The sequence below is a fragment of the Saccopteryx leptura genome, chromosome X (assembly GCF_036850995.1).
Source record: "Saccopteryx leptura isolate mSacLep1 chromosome X, mSacLep1_pri_phased_curated, whole genome shotgun sequence".
Lineage (NCBI taxonomy): Eukaryota > Metazoa > Chordata > Mammalia > Chiroptera > Emballonuridae > Saccopteryx > Saccopteryx leptura.
This window is the reverse complement of record NC_089516.1, coordinates 11,761,519-11,778,446: the sequence shown is the minus strand read 5'-3', so window position 1 is coordinate 11,778,446 and position 16,928 is coordinate 11,761,519. Positions and strand designations below refer to the sequence as shown.

The 16,928-nt window shown below is 39.5% G+C and overlaps 1 protein-coding gene across 1 annotated transcript in view; it reads right to left on the bottom strand.

Annotated features, from left to right (window-relative positions):
• The window catches only part of PPEF1 (protein phosphatase with EF-hand domain 1), a 102,186-nt gene that overhangs the window by 73,508 nt on the left and 11,750 nt on the right, over positions 1-16,928 (bottom strand). The gene's annotated exons all lie outside the window — the stretch shown is intronic.

Below are 16,928 nucleotides of genomic sequence, written 5' to 3'. Positions count from 1 at the left end.
TTACCTCAGAGGTCCCCAAACTTTTTACACAGGGGGCCAGTTCACTGTCCCTCAGACCGTTGGAGGGCCGGAGTATAAAAAAAACTATGAACAAATCCCTATGCACACTGCACATATCTTATTTTTAAGTAAAAAAACAAAACAGAAACAAATACAATATTTAAAATAAAGAACAAGTAAATTTAAATCAACAAACTGACCAGTATTTCAATGGGAACTATGCTCCTCTCACTGACCACCAATGAAACAGGTGCCCCTTCCAGAAGTGCAGTGGGGGCCGGATAAATGGCCTCAGGGGGCCGCATGTGGCCCGCAGGCCGTAGTTTGGAGACCCCTGCTTTACCTGATCGCTTGTTCTCTATAGCACATTTTACTATCTGACATTCTATACAGTCATATGTTTGTGCTTACTGTCTATCATTTCCTATTAGCTAAGCTACATGGGAATAGGGATTTTATTTCATTCACTGCTATATCCCCCATACCCGGGGAAAGGCCTCCGAGGACTGTTATAATATGCTAGAAATATGTTAATATAGTTATTAGTAATATAGCAATTGATTTATTGATTAATATAAAATGCTTAGTACATTGCCTGGCATATAGGAAATACTCAATAAATAACAGAATACTTTTTTAAAGAATAAGGCAGGAATAACAGATAATAATTATCTCTCCCAGGTGACAATTTCTAGTGCCCTCAAAGACTTCCTAATTAGACATGATATTTCATTAAAAATTCCAGCCTGACCTGTGGTGGCGCAGTGGATAAAGCATCGACATGGAATGCTAAGGTTGCCAATTCAAAACCCTGGGTTTGCCTGGTCAAGGCACATATGGGAGTTGATTCTTCCTGCTCCTTCCCCTTCTCTCTCTCTCTCTCTCTCTCTCTCTCTCTCTCCCCTCTCCTCTCTAAAATGAGTCAATAAAATCTAAAAAAAAAAAAATTCCACAAACTATTGTGAACAAAATAGGCTACCACCTTAGAACCTAAGAACCAGGAGCAAGAGCAGCTGTGCCAACCAGGACCCATCAGACTCACTCCCTTAGAGAGCAGTCTCGGCTCAAATCGCCTTCTCTGTCAGGCCCTTTCTGACCACCCTTTTTTAAATGGCACCCTTCCCCCATTGCCTATCTCATTCCTTATTTTTTCCCCACAGCACTCATCACCATCTGATCCAGCATGTCTGTTACTCGTTTGTTATTATCTGTCTCCTTCCACTAGAATGTAATCTCCATAACGGCTGGAATTTCGGTCCTTTAGATTAGTTGCTGTCTCCCCTCAATCTGAAACAGTTCCTAGAACATAGTAGATGCTCAATAAATACTTTTCAAATGAATGAAATTACTGTTTAGTTACAATTTCCCATCTTGTGTTTCTCCTCCTGCTGACGGGTAGTTCTGCATTTGGTTTGTTTTTGTTTTTTAAATAAGAGTTTGACAGACAGTTGTTTAAACAAGACGCTTTGTATTCAGAATGGTAAAGCATTTAAACACTCTGCTTTTTGAAATTCTGCTGGTAGAGGCCTCCTGAAGAGACACCAGGATAAGTGAATATTCAATGTAACTTTAAGGGGTCTGATATCCTGACAGGAAGAGAGAGAGGAGAGGCATCAGTGTGATAAAAATGATTAAAATGAATTCAAATGAACGAGAAAGAGAATGAACCTTCTAGTGGCAAAAGGCTTTAAACAAGAAGAAAAGGCATCTATGATCTCAGCTATTCAAAGCATGATGAGAATAGGTTATGGCTCAACCCTAGGACCACAGTTTTCATTGTTGTTGTTTACAGATACTCTATATCTGCCAGCTGCTAGAGTATGTGGCTGTCCCAGTGAGACTTTCAACTCCACTGGAAAAAGTTAAAAGCTGAGGTGGTCACAAAGCCTGCTTCGTGGGCAGCAAACAAGGCAAGGATCCCATGATGCTCGCTCATCCACATACTCTGACATCCCTGCAGGACAATGGCACAGCACAGCTTCCCTGCCCCTGGAAAACATTCTTCTTAAACAAGAGGCAAATGAAGTGAATAAAGCAGAAGGCCCCATGTCCAAACAATGGCAGACATTTTAAACAAAACTACACATTTCCCCAAATGACAAGAGAGATCATAGTTTCATCATTCTAGGAAACTTCTGGTCTTTTAGTCAGCAAAGGGCAAAAATTAGAGGTTATTTCTATGAGTTTTTTTCAAAATTATTTATTTACTTTAGAGAGAAATAAAGAGAGAGAGAGAGAAACACTGATTTATTGTTCCACTTATTTATACATTTATTGGTTGATTCTTGTATGTGCCCTTACCAGGGATCAAACCCAAAAACTCGGGGTATCGGGACGACACTAGAACAACCAGCTAAGACACCCAGCCAGGGCTCTATGAATTATTATAAATATTTACTCATATACTAACCCACTCACCAACCCATCCACATGGGGTTAAAATAAGTTCTGAATTTGTAACCTGGAGACTTCTATTTTGGTTCTGACTCAACCAGATGCCACCTGTGTAACCTCAGGCAAGTCAGTTTACCTCTCTAGTCCTCAGTTTGTCATGTGAACAACGAGAACTTGGGATTTTGTGATCTCTAAGATCCTTTCTGGTTATAAAATACTCTAATTCATCCCTCATTTTTTTTCTTAATACCACAGCTGCAGCCTATTATTGCACATAGTGATGTTGAAAATAACCATTGAAGGACAAAATAGAATGTATAAGTGTGAACACTCAAATCAGAAGCTTCTGGACAAAGAAGACAGATTCTAAAGGCTATTTTAAAAATCTGAATTATCCCTGTAGAAAAATCCAAGTCAAGTCACTAACATTCTTGGCTTTCCCATCAAGGAGTTGTAGCCAAACTTTGCTAGCAATTGGTCTAGGAACATTAAACATTTCACCTATTACTTCTCCTTTAAATTACTTAAAATATGATTATTGTATATGATCTGTTAATTGGTTCAAGTATAGCCAATAAAAGGTGGGGGCCTTTGCCAGGTAGCTCAGTTGGTTAGAGCTTCATCCCTATACACCAAAGTTATGGGTTTGATCCCTGGTGAGGGCACATACAAGAATCAAACAATGAATGCATAAATAAGTGGAACAACAAATCAATGTTTCTATCTCTCCCCCACTTCTTCTCTCTCTAGAATCAATTAAAAACAAAAAAACAAAAAACAAAAAAAACAAACAAAAAAAAGGCCTGACCTGTGGTGGCACAGTGGGATAAAGCATTGACCTGGAACACTGAGGTTGCCGGTTCGAAACCTTGGGCTTGCATGGTCAAGGCACATATGAGACTTGATGCTTCCTGCTCCTCCCTCTTCTCTCTCTCTCTGTCTCTCTCTCTTGCTCCTCTCTCTCTCAAAAATCAATAAATAAAATATTATAAAAAAATAAATAAAAACCAAAAAAAATAAAGATGAGGAAAGGTGGATAGGGAAGAGAGTGAAGACAAGATAGGGCTAAAAGAGAAAAATGGAAAAGGTCTAAGGCCCAGAGGTTGAATGAAAATCAAGAGGTCAGAGAATGAGATAACTCGTCATTAAGACTGCATAGGTGAAGCTGATCCAGGCAGCCACAGGGGCCAGGAAATGGGAGTGAGCAGCTGAAGTAGAGTGGAGGAGAGCCTGCTGGAGTTCAGGAGGTCAAGGAACTGAGACAGCAGCCTATTTGTCATTATTCATGTGTACTGTGAAGACACTTAAGACGATGCCAAGATGTGGCACACAGAGTCTGCAATAAACGAGGAAGTTGGTGAATGGCAAAAACAAGGGAGGACTAACAGCTGGTACCCCCAAAGGGCATAAACCTAGTTTGTAGCTACTAAAGCGTTAGGCTATTTTTAACTTTTTATTTTTAAATATTTTCAAACATATTGGAAAGTGGTAAGAATAGTACAATTGTTAATATTTGTCACATATGCATTCTATTGTACATTCTCTGTCCCCCCACACACACATATCCTCCATCATTTCTTCAGCTTCTTCTATTCTAGAACAAGTCCTAACTTTCATTCTCTTTAATGACACTGATATTTTTAAAGAGTACAGGCCAGTTATTTAAAATATCCCTTCATTTGGATCTGGTCTGTTATTTCCTCGTGATTAGATTCAGGTTATGTATTTTGTCAGGAATAAGTGCTAGGTCTTTCTAGAGAGTGTTACATCAGGAGGCACATAATGCTAATTTGTCTCATTATTGGTAATGTGAATTTAGATGACTTGGTTAAAGTAGTGTCTACCTAAAATTCAATACTGTAGAAGTATTTTCTTTCTCTCTATATATATATATTTTTTGACAGAGACAGTGAGTCAGAGAGAGAGACAGATAGGCACAGACAGACATGAAGGGAAAGAGTTGAGAAGCATCAATTCTTCGTTGCAGCTCCTTAGCTGTTCACCAATTGCTTTCTCATATTGCCTTGACCAGGGGGCTACAGCTGAGCCAGTGACATTGGGCTCAAGCCAGTGAACTAGGGCTTCAAGCCAGTGACCTCTGGGCTCAGGTCAGTGACCATGGAGTCATGTCTATGACCCACACTCAAGCCAGCGACCCCATGCTCAAGCTGGTAAGCCTGTGCTTAAGTGGGTGACCTCAAGGTTTCGAACCTGTGTCCTCCACATCCTAGTCCGATGCTCTATCCACTGTGCCACTGCCTGGCAGGCAGGGTATTTTCTTTCTCTTTATAATTAGTAAACAATTTGCAGGAACACATTTTGGGACTGTGTATAATCTGTTTGCCAAATCATTGGTTGATGATTTCTGCCTAAATCAATTATTTCTATGGTGGTTGAAAATAGCAAACTTTAACTTATCCCTTCTACATTTATTAGGATTAGGATTTTTAAATGCCCCATTTAAATCCTCTTTTATTCAATAGCAGTGATTTTCAACCTTTTTTTTTCATGGCACAAACACACACTAATTACTAAGGTCAGTGCCCCTGACTAAATACAACCATTTTCATCTCATGGCACAAATAAATTAGTTACTAAAGAAGAAGAGGTCAGGCCCCTTTTTCTTTAGTAATTAGTTTATGAGTGCGTGAGAAACAAAGGTTGAAAATCACTGTTCAATAGGACAATGAAACAACATAAAGACTACATGAAACCATCTTATGGAAGTTTCCATAAGAATTATAATCTTTGGCTGCATCACAGTTCAGTAAAATGTGAAGTTTTATCTATATAATACCAAAATAATAGGCTAAATCAGTAAAATTATGAGAACAGTTTACAAGCAACTGTGACACCTCTACCATTTAAATTTCTGCTAATTTCCTAAAATTATTGTGATATCAACTTTAAAAAACTATTGTGTTCTTAAGTTTGTAAGAAATTTAGCTTTGTAAAAGTATAACTCTCATTTTAAATTAAACTATTTTGTAGTAGGAAAAAATGTTCTATTTAACAATTCAATAATGACCTTTAATCCTCAGGGTGGGGGGGGATTTAAAGGTCTTGACTGCAATTCTGTTGAATGTCTTCTTTGTTATTAATTGCTAATCTGACTTATATTGCCAAAGTCATTCATCCAAGGTCAAATACAACCAGCATTACATTTTTGTCTTTTGCAGCTAAAAAGATAATGCAATACAAAGTCATACAGGAGAAGTGTTCTGATTACCGGAAGTAACTGGCAATTGGGGGTGAGGTATCGCCCTTTCTTACACTGAGCTTAAATGTGTCACTGTAACAGAATTTTCTAAAAAATAACAGGCTCCAACTACAAAGCTGGCTTCTTTGTGAATTGTCTAGTCAGGGCTGAAGCTGGTAGAAAGCATTTACGGGGAGGTGGGACCTCCTATCCTTTCAGCAGTACTTTCTACCTTCTAAAGGTTCATGATACTAAAGTGGATATCTGAATAGTCCCTGTCAGAGTCTCGCTACACCTCAAATTTCTAAAGCAGAGATGGACTAATCACATAGCAAATAAAAATAAAGATAAAGATGCATTTAATTGGTGTAAAGAATAAAAAGATTGTTAGTTTTTGTTTGTTTGCTTCATGAAGACAATAAATGTGTTTGTAGTACCAATCCTAAATAAATCTCCAGGCTAATACATTATCATATCAAAGAGTGAAAATTAACTAACAATTGTTACTGAGAGGGTTTCTCATTTCAGATGAAGAAAGTGGTCTCCTTTTACAAAGAAAAGTACTTGTTTAAAATAATTTCCCTTTGATGCCAACACACCAGAGATTATAGTACATGATGGGGGCTGAAAATAAAAATTTGGCAGTTTGGACATACTGATCTTAATTAAAGCCATGGGACTAAAGTCACCCAAAGAGAGCATTAGAGTGACAAAAGACCAGTAGGAATCCATAGGAACCTCAATATTAAAAAGTTGCAAGAAAATGGAGCCCTCATAAATAGTTCAAACAGAAACAGAAAAGGAAAACCAGGAGAATATGCTGGTACTGAAGCCAAAGGACTTGAGTATTTTATTTTATTTTATTTTATTTTTTAAGTTTATTGTATTGCCTTTAGAGAGAAAGGGAAAGAGAGACAGGAACAGCGATCTGCTCCTGCATGTGCCCCGACAGGGGTCCAAACCAGCAACCTCTGCACTTTGGGCAACACTCCAACCACCCAAGCCATCGGCTAGGGCTTCTTTTTGGTGGGGCGGGAATGGGGAGCCTGAGTATGTTAAAAGGAGGGGAGTGTGCAGGAGTGCCAAGTCCTGCCCGGAAGACAAGCAAAATAAGTACTGAAAATGTACCACTGGACTTCAAGTCATTCAAGAACTTGTCAGAATCATTTTCCTGGGATAGGATAAAGGAGGAGGTAGGAGACAACAGTGTGAACTCTCTCTTTAGGAGCAGACTCTGAACAGGACAGAGGAGCGTAACTAGAGGGAACAAGAGGGCGGGGGGGGGGGGAAGAGTTCTAAACGGAAGTTTCTGAATGTGAACTAGATGTCAAATGACATTACTCTATCACCCTGGCCGGATAGCTCAGTTGGTAGAGGGCCATCCCCATACGACAGGGTTGCCAGTGTGATTCCTAGTCAGGGCTCATACAGAAACAGATTGATATTTCTGTCTCTTTCTACCTCCCCCCTTCCTGTCTCCCTAAAAAATATCAGTAAAAAACAATATTATAAAAAATAATACTGCACAGAAAAAGAAACCAACAATAAAACAAAAGGCAGCCAACCAAATGGAATGTGATATTTACAGACAACAGCTCCAATAAGGGGTTGGTATTCAAAATATATAAAGAACTCACAGAGCTCAGCAACAAGCATCCAATTAAAAAGTGGGGAGAGCCTGACCTGTGGTGGCGCAGTGGATAAAGCGTCGACCTGGAAATGCTGAGGTTGCTGGTTCAAAACCCTGGGCTTGCCTGGTCAAGGCACATATGGGAGTTGATGCTTCCAGCTCCTCCCCCCTCCTCTCTCTCTGTCTCTCTCTCCTCTCTCTCCCTCTCTGTCTCTCTCTCTCCCTCTCTCTCTCCTCTCTAAAAATGAATAAATAAAATTAAAAAAAAAAGTGGGGAGAGAACCTGAATAGACACCTCTCCCAAAAAGACATACAAATGGCCAACAGATATATGAAAACATGCTCATCTCCACTAGCTAGTAGATAAATGCAAATCAAAACTGCAATGAGATACCACCGCACACCTGTTAGATTGATGATTATTAACAAGACAGGTAATAACAAATGTTGGAGAGGATGTGAGGACAAAGGACTCCTCATTCACTGTTGGTGGGAATGTACACTAGTACAACCATTATGGAAGAAAGTATGTTGGTTCCTCAAAAGTTTAAGAAAATAACTACCTTGGCCCTGGCTGGTTTGCTCAGTGGTAGAGCATAGATCTGGCGTGTGGAAGTCCAGGGTTCAATTCCCAGTCAGGGCACACAGGAGAAGTGCCATCTGCTTCTTCAACCCTCCCTCTCTCACTTCTCTCTCTTCCCCCACTCTTCTCCTCCCCTCCTGCAGCCAAGGTTCAATTACAGTGAGTTGGCCCCAGGCGCTAAGCATGGCTCCATGGCCTTCACCTCAGGTGCTAAAGAATGTCTCTAGTTGCAATAAAGCAAGCGTCCCAGATAGGCAGAGCATCACCCCCTACTGGGATTGCCAGGTGGAACCCCATCGGGGTGCATGTGGGAATCTCTCTGCCTCCTCTCCTCTCACTAAAATAAAAAAAAATTAATAAAAAATAAGAATAGAACTACCATATGACCCAGCAATCCCTCTACTGGGTATCTACCCCCAAAACTCAAAAACATTGGTATGTAAAGACACATGCACCCCCATGTTCATCACAGCATTATTCTCAGTGGCCAAGACATGGAAACAACCAAAGTGTCCTTCAACAGAGGACTGGATAAGTAAAATGTGGTACATTTATACAATGGAATACTACTCAGCCATAAGAAATGATGACATAGTGACATTTACAACAATATGAATGAACCTTGGCAACATTATACTGAGTGAAATAAGTAAATCAGAAAAAGCTAAGAGCTCTATGATCTCACACATAGGTGGGATATAAAACTGAGACTCATGGACATAGATAAAAGTGAAGTGGTTACCAGGGGGAAGGAGACATGGCAGGGTAGGGGAAGGGAGTTAAAAGGGACAAATATACAGTGACAGAAAATTATTTGATTTTAGGTGATAGGAACACAACATAATCAACAGTTCAAATGCTATGGAAATGTTTACCTGAAACCTATGTACTCCTATTGATCAATGCCACCATGTTAAATTTAATTGTCTAAATAAAATTAAATAATATTACTCTATCAATGTTAATATTTTGTGTGATATAATATTGTACTTACATAAGAAAATATCCTTCCTTTCAGAAGATTCATGCTGAAGTATAAAGAGGTTAATATAATGTCTACAAGTTACTTTCAAATGGAGAGGGACATAGAGATGGAGAGAGGGAGGGAAGAGAGAAAGAGAGAGAATGGTAAACTGTGACTAACTGGTAGATCTAAGGAAAAGGTATGTGCGTGTTCATTGTACTATTCTTTCATCTTCTCTGTAGCTATGTAATTTTTTTAAGAAGTTGGAGCAAGGCCCTGGCCGGTTGGCTCAGTGATAGAGCATTGGCCTGGCGTGCAGGAGTCCCAGGTTCGATTCCTGGCCAGGGCACACAGAAGAGAAGCGCCCATCTGCTTCTCCACCCCTCCCCCTCTCCTTCCTCTCTGTCTCTCTCTTCCCCTCCTGCAGCCAAGGCTCCATTGGAGCAAAGTTGGCCCGGGCGCTGAGGATGGCTCCATGGCCTCTGCCTCAGGCGCTAGAATGGCTCTGGTTGCAGCAGAGCAACACCCCAGATGGGCAGAGCATCGCCCCCTGGTGGGCATGCCGGGTGGATCTCGGTCGGGCACATGCGGGAGTCTGTCTGACTGCCTCCCTGTTTCCAACTTCAGAAAAATGAAAAAAAAAAAAAAAAAAAAAAAGAAGTTGGAGCAAAACAAAACAGAATTGCATGAGAAAAAAATATATATTCAACCCCCCCAATTAGAGGAAAGGCACTTGAGCATGTTAAAAGGTTAATGGGGGAACATCTGGGGAGTGAGTTGGAGAGGTAGATGGGGGGATCATTGCCCCCCATATGCTCCTTAGCTACAGAGCATACTGATAGTCTTTGAGTGACAAGAACTTTATTTTTTTTCAATTATTTTTATTTATTCATTTTAGAGGAGAGAGAGAGAGAGAGAGAGAGAGAGAAAGGGGGGAGGAGCAGGAAGCATCAACTCCCATATGTGCCCTGACTGGGCAAGCCCAGGGTTTTGAACCGGCGACCTCAGCGTTCCAGGTCAATGCTTTATCCACTGCGCCACTACAGGTCAGGCGAGTGACAAGAACTTTAAAGAGCATCTTATCTGATGTCCCGTTTCATTCATGAGGAAAATGGAGGCCTCAGTTCACTGAGATTTCCGCCCTGCCCCACAGGGCCAGTGCAGACTGCTTAATGGCAATTATGACTGAAAATCCAACAACAAAAACTAGAAATGGCAAGGGCCCCTCTAAACTTCCAGAAACTTCTTTAGAGAACAACTAAGACAAAGGAAACAATGGAATTCATTGTCTTTCCGTGAAGGTCCCCAATGTAAATATACAGCAGAGTAAAGAACTGAAACTAAGAGTGAGGAGGGGAGGGATCTCTCATGCAGCTGTGAATGGCTTGATTGTTGGATGTTTAAACTAAATTAACTACATGTTATTCCAAGGATTAAAGAAATATGTAGTGGTTATGTAGTATTTTCAAATTTTTAAGTAAAGCAGAAAACAAATAATGTTTTTTAATGTTTATTGTATTGATTTTAGAGAAAAAGAGAGGAAGAGATAGACATGTATGTTCCCTGACCAGGAATCCAACCGGCAACCTCTGTGCTTTGGGATGATGCTCTAACCAACTAAGCTACCCGGCAGGGCAAGAACAAATATTTTTTTAAAAGAAAAATCTCCATTAGAGAAAATTTCCATTTGTCATATAGTTTAAAACATCAAACTTCAAAGTCAAAAAAGCTGGAGAAGCTTTGTAGGCTCCTTAGCACTTAGAGAGAGTGAATAAATGCATGTCTAAGTAGTCTCCAGGGGAGATAAAAAGGAAAATACATCAGAGTGTTCTCAAAGCGCTCCATGGGAAAAAAATGGCAATAGATCATTAATTCAAAACCCATCGATATAAAATTTTAAGTGTGAAGTTTAGTTCAGGAGAATGAAATTGCAATGTTTAATTTCTGGGTTTTGGATGAATTCCAATTTTACAAGTCAGGCCAGTGTACCAGAAGGAACATGGACTTTGGAACTGTCACAGCTGGTTCAAATTCAGGTTCAGCCACCAGCTAGTGCATGACTTTGGGCAGTTCTTGAAGTATTAGTTTCTTCATCTAGAAAAACGGACTAAGCAAGTCTTCCTCCAAGAATCTTGGTGAGAAATAGAACCAATGGATGTTATAGGCACTCAACCACATTATAGCTATTATTTTTCTCTTCCCCACTGCATATCACAGAAGAAGAAAATAACAATAACAATAATACTATAACATCGATGTTCCTTCTCTACGTGGAAGGTAGCCCATAAGAAGGGGATAGCCTCAATTTTGGAGGTAGGCTACTCTTTCTCAGAGACACCGTGATACTGCAAAGGCAGAGTACTGTGATGGGCGGAATGACCGAGGGGAAACCTCTTAGAACTAGACAGACCATGGAAAACAGAAAGCAAGCTCCAGTCCTAGTTCTGCCACTTACAGGCCATGTTTGCTTGAGTAAATCACTGCCTCTCAAAGCTTCCGCTTCCTTTTCCACAAATGGAGAACACTCTTCTCAGGCTGTAAAGACCAAATGTATGTGAAAGGGCCTGGCCAACCATAAAAGCACTATGCAAATAAAAGCTACTCTCTTTTTTCCTTTGGTATCCTCAATTCCTGACACATGGAAAGTGCTCAGTAAAAGATTTCCCAAGCAAGAGAGAGAGTGAGTGAGTGAACTCCCATCAAAAAGATGAGAAAACTATTTCATTTGTTGTAATTACAAAAAAAAAAAAAAAAAGAAAGCGGTCTTCTTAGCTGTCCCAGGGCCCACAGGGCCTTCGCTACTGACCTGAAAACCCTGAGCCATATTATGAGCTAAAACAAACGGTCTTTTTTGTTTGTTTTGTTTTAAATCTTATTTATTTATTTTACAGATAGAGGAAGGAAAGAGAGAGAGAAACATCAATTTGTTGTTCCACTTAGTTGTGCATTCATTGGTTGACTCTTGTATGTGATCTGACCGGGGATCAAACCCGCAACCTTGGTGTATCTGGATAACGTTCTAACCAACTGAGCTGAGCTATCCAGCCAGGGAAAGCAGTCTTTGATTGGGATCAAGCTGTTGTTCTTTTGGTCATTTCACATAAGATCATAAGATTACAAAATGTTTACAGCTGTGGAGTGTTTTTCTGATAAAGAAAGAGCATTCCAGGAGTTCAACTTACCACTGGGTATTTTTCCTGGGGTACCCCATAGACAGCTCATAATAACCACGTGTCAGACCTCTCTTCCTTCTCCCTGCGTGCTCCTCCTCAGAATCACTCAGTAGCTCAAGACAATAATGCAACTCCTTGATTATTCTGATTTCTCTCCCCGCCCCTTTCTTTATATACTTTAGATAAATAAATTCAATAAAGCTACATTGGAGGTACTAAGAACTCCTTGAGTTCAAATCCCAACTTTAGCAGTTCTTATGACCTTGACAAATATTTACCTCACTGAGCATCATCTTTTTCAACTACACAAACAGGAATAATAACATTTTACTTGAGAATTTATATTTATTGCAAGGATTAAATAAAATGCATGTAGAATATTTTGAATACTCTCTGGAATATAGCTATAGTTAGTGATCAGGAAATAGTAATTATTATTTTCTATCAAGATATACAAAATATCCATAGCCCTTGATACAGTAATTTCATGTCTAATCATCTGAATAATTAACAATCAAAGTGTTATTTATGTTCATAAAAAATCCAATATTACAGGAATAATTAAGTGTACTATGGCCTATCCACTAAATAAAAATTTTAGTAATGGCTAAAATAATGTTTACAAAGCATTTATAACAACCTGAGAAATGTTCACATAAAAATGTTTTAGTGCCAAAAGCGAGGCCTGACCAGGCGGTGGCACAATGGATATAGGGTCAACCTGGGATGCTGAGGTCCCAGGTTCGAAACTCCAAGGTCACTGGCTTGAGTGTGGGCTCACCAGTTTGAGTGTGGGGTTGCTGGCATTAGTGTGAGATTATTAACATGAGCCTATGGTCACTGGTTTGAGCCCAAAGGTCACTGGCTTAAAGCCCAAAAGTCACTTGCTTGAAGCCCAAGGTAGCTGGCTTGAGTCCTAGGTCACTGGCTTGAGGAAGGGGTCACTGGCTCACCTGGAGCCTCCTGGTCAAGGCACATATGAGAAGCAATCAATGAACAACTAAGGTGCTGCAACTATGAGTTGATGCTTCTCATCTCTCTTGCCTCCTGTTTCTGTCTCTGTCTCTGTTTCTTGCTCTCTCGCTAAAAGAATAAGATGTTTTAGTGCCAAAAGTGAAGCTACAAAAAATCAATATTTAGTCTGATAAAAAATTTATAATATACCAAACAAAATAAAAGGAAGGAAATGATCAGAATGTTAATAATTGTTATCTCTGGATAGTAGGATAATGAGGGAATATTACCAGTATTTATTTCCAAATGCTTTTCTATATTTTACAATATTTCTGAATGAGAAAACAATTATGGATAAAATGTTTATCTTATGGATAAATGTAAGTAACCACCATTGCATCAGTTTTCAACAGATTTATTATGAAATCATAATAAATGTTGACTGACATATTTAAAAGAAGGTAATAGAAAAATAAAAAGAGTTATAAAAGAGTACTCTGAATAAGTATATGCTAATAAATTAGATTACTTAGACAAAATGGATACAGATTATCAAAAATGACAAGAAAAAATTTGGGAGAGTACTTTGTGAGTTATATAAATGTCTAATCACTGTTGTACATCTGAAATTAATATAATATCGCATGACAACTGTAACTAAAAAAAGTTTTTCAAGAAAATGACAAGAAATAGAAAGTCTAAATAGATCTATAGAATAAGTAATAAAAGAAATTACCCACAAAGAAAATCTCATGCCCAGATCACTTCACTAACAAATTCCACCAAACATTTAAAGAAGAATTAATAAAAATTCTTCAAAGCCCTCCTAAAATATGCAAGGGAACACTTTCTTATTCATTTTATGAGGCCAGTATTATCCTGATATCAAACCAGACAAAGACATCACATAAATCAATATCTCTTCTCTATATAGATGCAAAAATCCTAAGTAAAATACTAGCAAACTGAATTTAGAAAAAAAATAATCATCCTATTAAAAGGATGATTATACACTATGATCAAGTGGGATTTATCCCAGGAATACAAAGTTGGTATAACATCTAAAATTCAATTACTGTAGCCTTACCAGGTGGTGGTGCAGTGGATAGAGCGTTGGACTGGGGCGCAGAAGACCCAGGTTCGACACTTCGAGGTTGCCAGCTTGAGCGTGAGCTCATCTGGTTTGAGCAAAGCTCACCAGCTTGGACTCAAGGTCATTGGCTTGAGCAAGGGGTCACTCGGTCTGCTGGAGCCCCCCAGTCAAGGTATATGTGAGAAAGTAATCAATGAACAACTAAGGTGCCACAATGAAGAATTGATGCTTCTCATCTCTCTCCATTCCTGTCTGTCTGTCCCTATCTGTCCCTCTCTCTGACTCTCTCTGTCACTGTCACAAAAAATATTGTTTTTCAATAACTGTATACCATATCATAGAATAAAAGTGACCATCTCTATACAATTGTCCCTTGGTGTCTATGGGAGATTAGTTCCAGAACTCCCAAGGATACCAATATCTGCAGATGCTCAAGTCCCTTCTATGAAATGGCATAGCATTTGTATATAAGCTATGTTTGCATACAGGCTGCAGCCGGGAGTGCCTACACATCACGTCATTCATGAGGATTCAGCACAGTGCTCAGTGCATGGCAAATTCAAGTTTTGCTTTTTGGAACTTTCTGGGATGTTTTTCTTTCTAATGTTTATGATCTGTCATTGGTTGAATCAGTAGATGAGAAACCCACAGATACAGAGAGCCAACTATAAATGCAAATACATCATTGGAGAAAATTAAACCCTACTTCTTTTTTTTTTTTTTAATTATTTTTATTTATTTATTCATTTGAGAGAGAGAGAGAGAGAGAGAGAGAGAGAGAGAGAGAGAGAAGGGGGGAGGAGCAGGAAGCAGCTTTGACTCCCATATGTGCCTTGACCGGGCAAGCCCAAGGCTTTGAACCGGCAACCTCAGCATTCCAGGTCGATGCTTTATCCACTGCGCCACCACAGGTCAGGCAACCCTACTTCTTAATAAAAAGAAAACCTCAATATACTAGGAATATGAACTTCTTCAACCTGATAAAGAGCATCTACAAAACACTTTCCCCCAAGACTCAGAACAAGACAGGGATGTCTGCTCTTGCATTTCTTTGTAACATTGTAACAGAGGTCCTAGCCAGGTTAATTAGGCAAGAAAATTAAATCAAAGTCACAGAATAGAAAGGAAGAAGTAGATTTATCTCTATTTGCCAATGACATGATTTGTAAATGGAAAATCCTGAGGAATCCATTAAAAATCTATTAGAGCTAGCCCTGGCTGGCTGGCTCAGTGGTAGAGCATCGGCCTGGCATGTGGAAGTCTCGGGTTCAATTCCCAGCCAGGGCACACAGGAGAAGCGTCCACCTGCTTCTCCACCCTTCCCTCCTGTCTCTCTCTTCCCCTCCCGCAGCCAAGGCTCCATTGGAGCAAAGTTGGCCCGGGCACTGAGGATGGCTCCATGGCCTCTGCCTCAGGCACTAGAATGGCTCAGGTTGCAATGGAGCAACGCCCCAGATGGGCAGAGCATCGCCCCCTGATGGGCATGCTGGGTGGATCCCAGTCAGGTGCATGTGGGAGTCCGTCTCTCTGCCTTTCCGCTTCTCACTTCAGAAAAATACAAAAAAAATCTATTAAGAGCTAATAAATGAGCTCAGCAAGGTTTCAGGATACAATATCAATATACAAAAAGCAATTGTTTTTCTATACAATTGCAATGAACAATACAAAGATGAAATTAAGAATACAGTTTCATTTACAATGGCATCAAAAATAATAAAATATTTAGTTTAAATTTAACAGAAGAAGTGTAAAACTTCAATTCTGAACATTACAAAACATTGTTGAAAAAAATTAAAGACTTAACAAAATGGAAAGACAGACATTTCATGTTCATGATCAGATGCTTTAACTGTTAAGATGTCAATCTCCCCAAAGTGATCTTCAGAGTCAACACAGTCCCCATCAACATTCCATCTGGCTTCTCCTGAGAAACTGACAAACTGATCCTAATATTCATATGGAAACGTAAGATACTCAGAAAGCCAAAACAATCTTGAAAAAGAGAAACAAAGTTGAAGGACTTACACTCCAGTTTCAAAAGTTTCTACAAGAGCTACAGTAATGAAGACAGTGTAGTACTGGCATAAAGATAGACATACAGATCAATGGAGTAGTATTGAGAGTCCAGAAATAAACCCTCACATTTGTGGTCAATTGATTTTTGACAATAGTGTCATGACTATTGAAAGAAAAATCTTTTTAACAAACGGTGCTGGGACAACTAGATATTCACATGCAAAGAACACTATGTCTCTTAAACACTCAAGTAAGTTTCAACTAGATTCTAGTAACTGTAAAAAAGAAAACCCAGTATAAAATAAAGGAAATATTTAAGTCTCTTATTATATGGGGGTAGTGGGGAGCACATCATCTATTTAGAAACAACACCCGTCCCTGGCCAGTTGGCTCAGCGGTAGAGCATTGACCCTGCATGTGGAAGTACCAGGTTCAATTTCTGGTCAGGGCACACAGGTGACCATCTGCTTCTCCCCCTGCCCCTTCCCCATCTCTCTCTCTCACTCTCTCTCTCTCCCCCTCCCGCAGCCATAGCTCAACTGATTTGAGCACGTTGGCCCTGGGCACTGAGGATGGCTCCATCAAGTCTCTGCCTCAGGAGCTAAAAATAACTCCGTGGCTAGCATGGCCCCAGATGGGCGGAGCATCAGCCCCAGATGACGGTTGCCAGATGGATCTATTTCCTCTCACTTAAAAAAAAAAAAAAAGAAACAACACCTTTTGGGGGAAGTAGATGATCTAGCATTTCCCCAAATCTACCTAGAATATTCTAAAAATATGAGGCAAATCTCTTGGAAGTTCTGTGTTGAATAGCTATAAAAAAATCTGACCACTAAATTATAAAACTTGATAAAGATTCAATGATGTTATCAAATGTTACATAGATATAAATATAACTCTTTATAAGCATATTAAATAAACA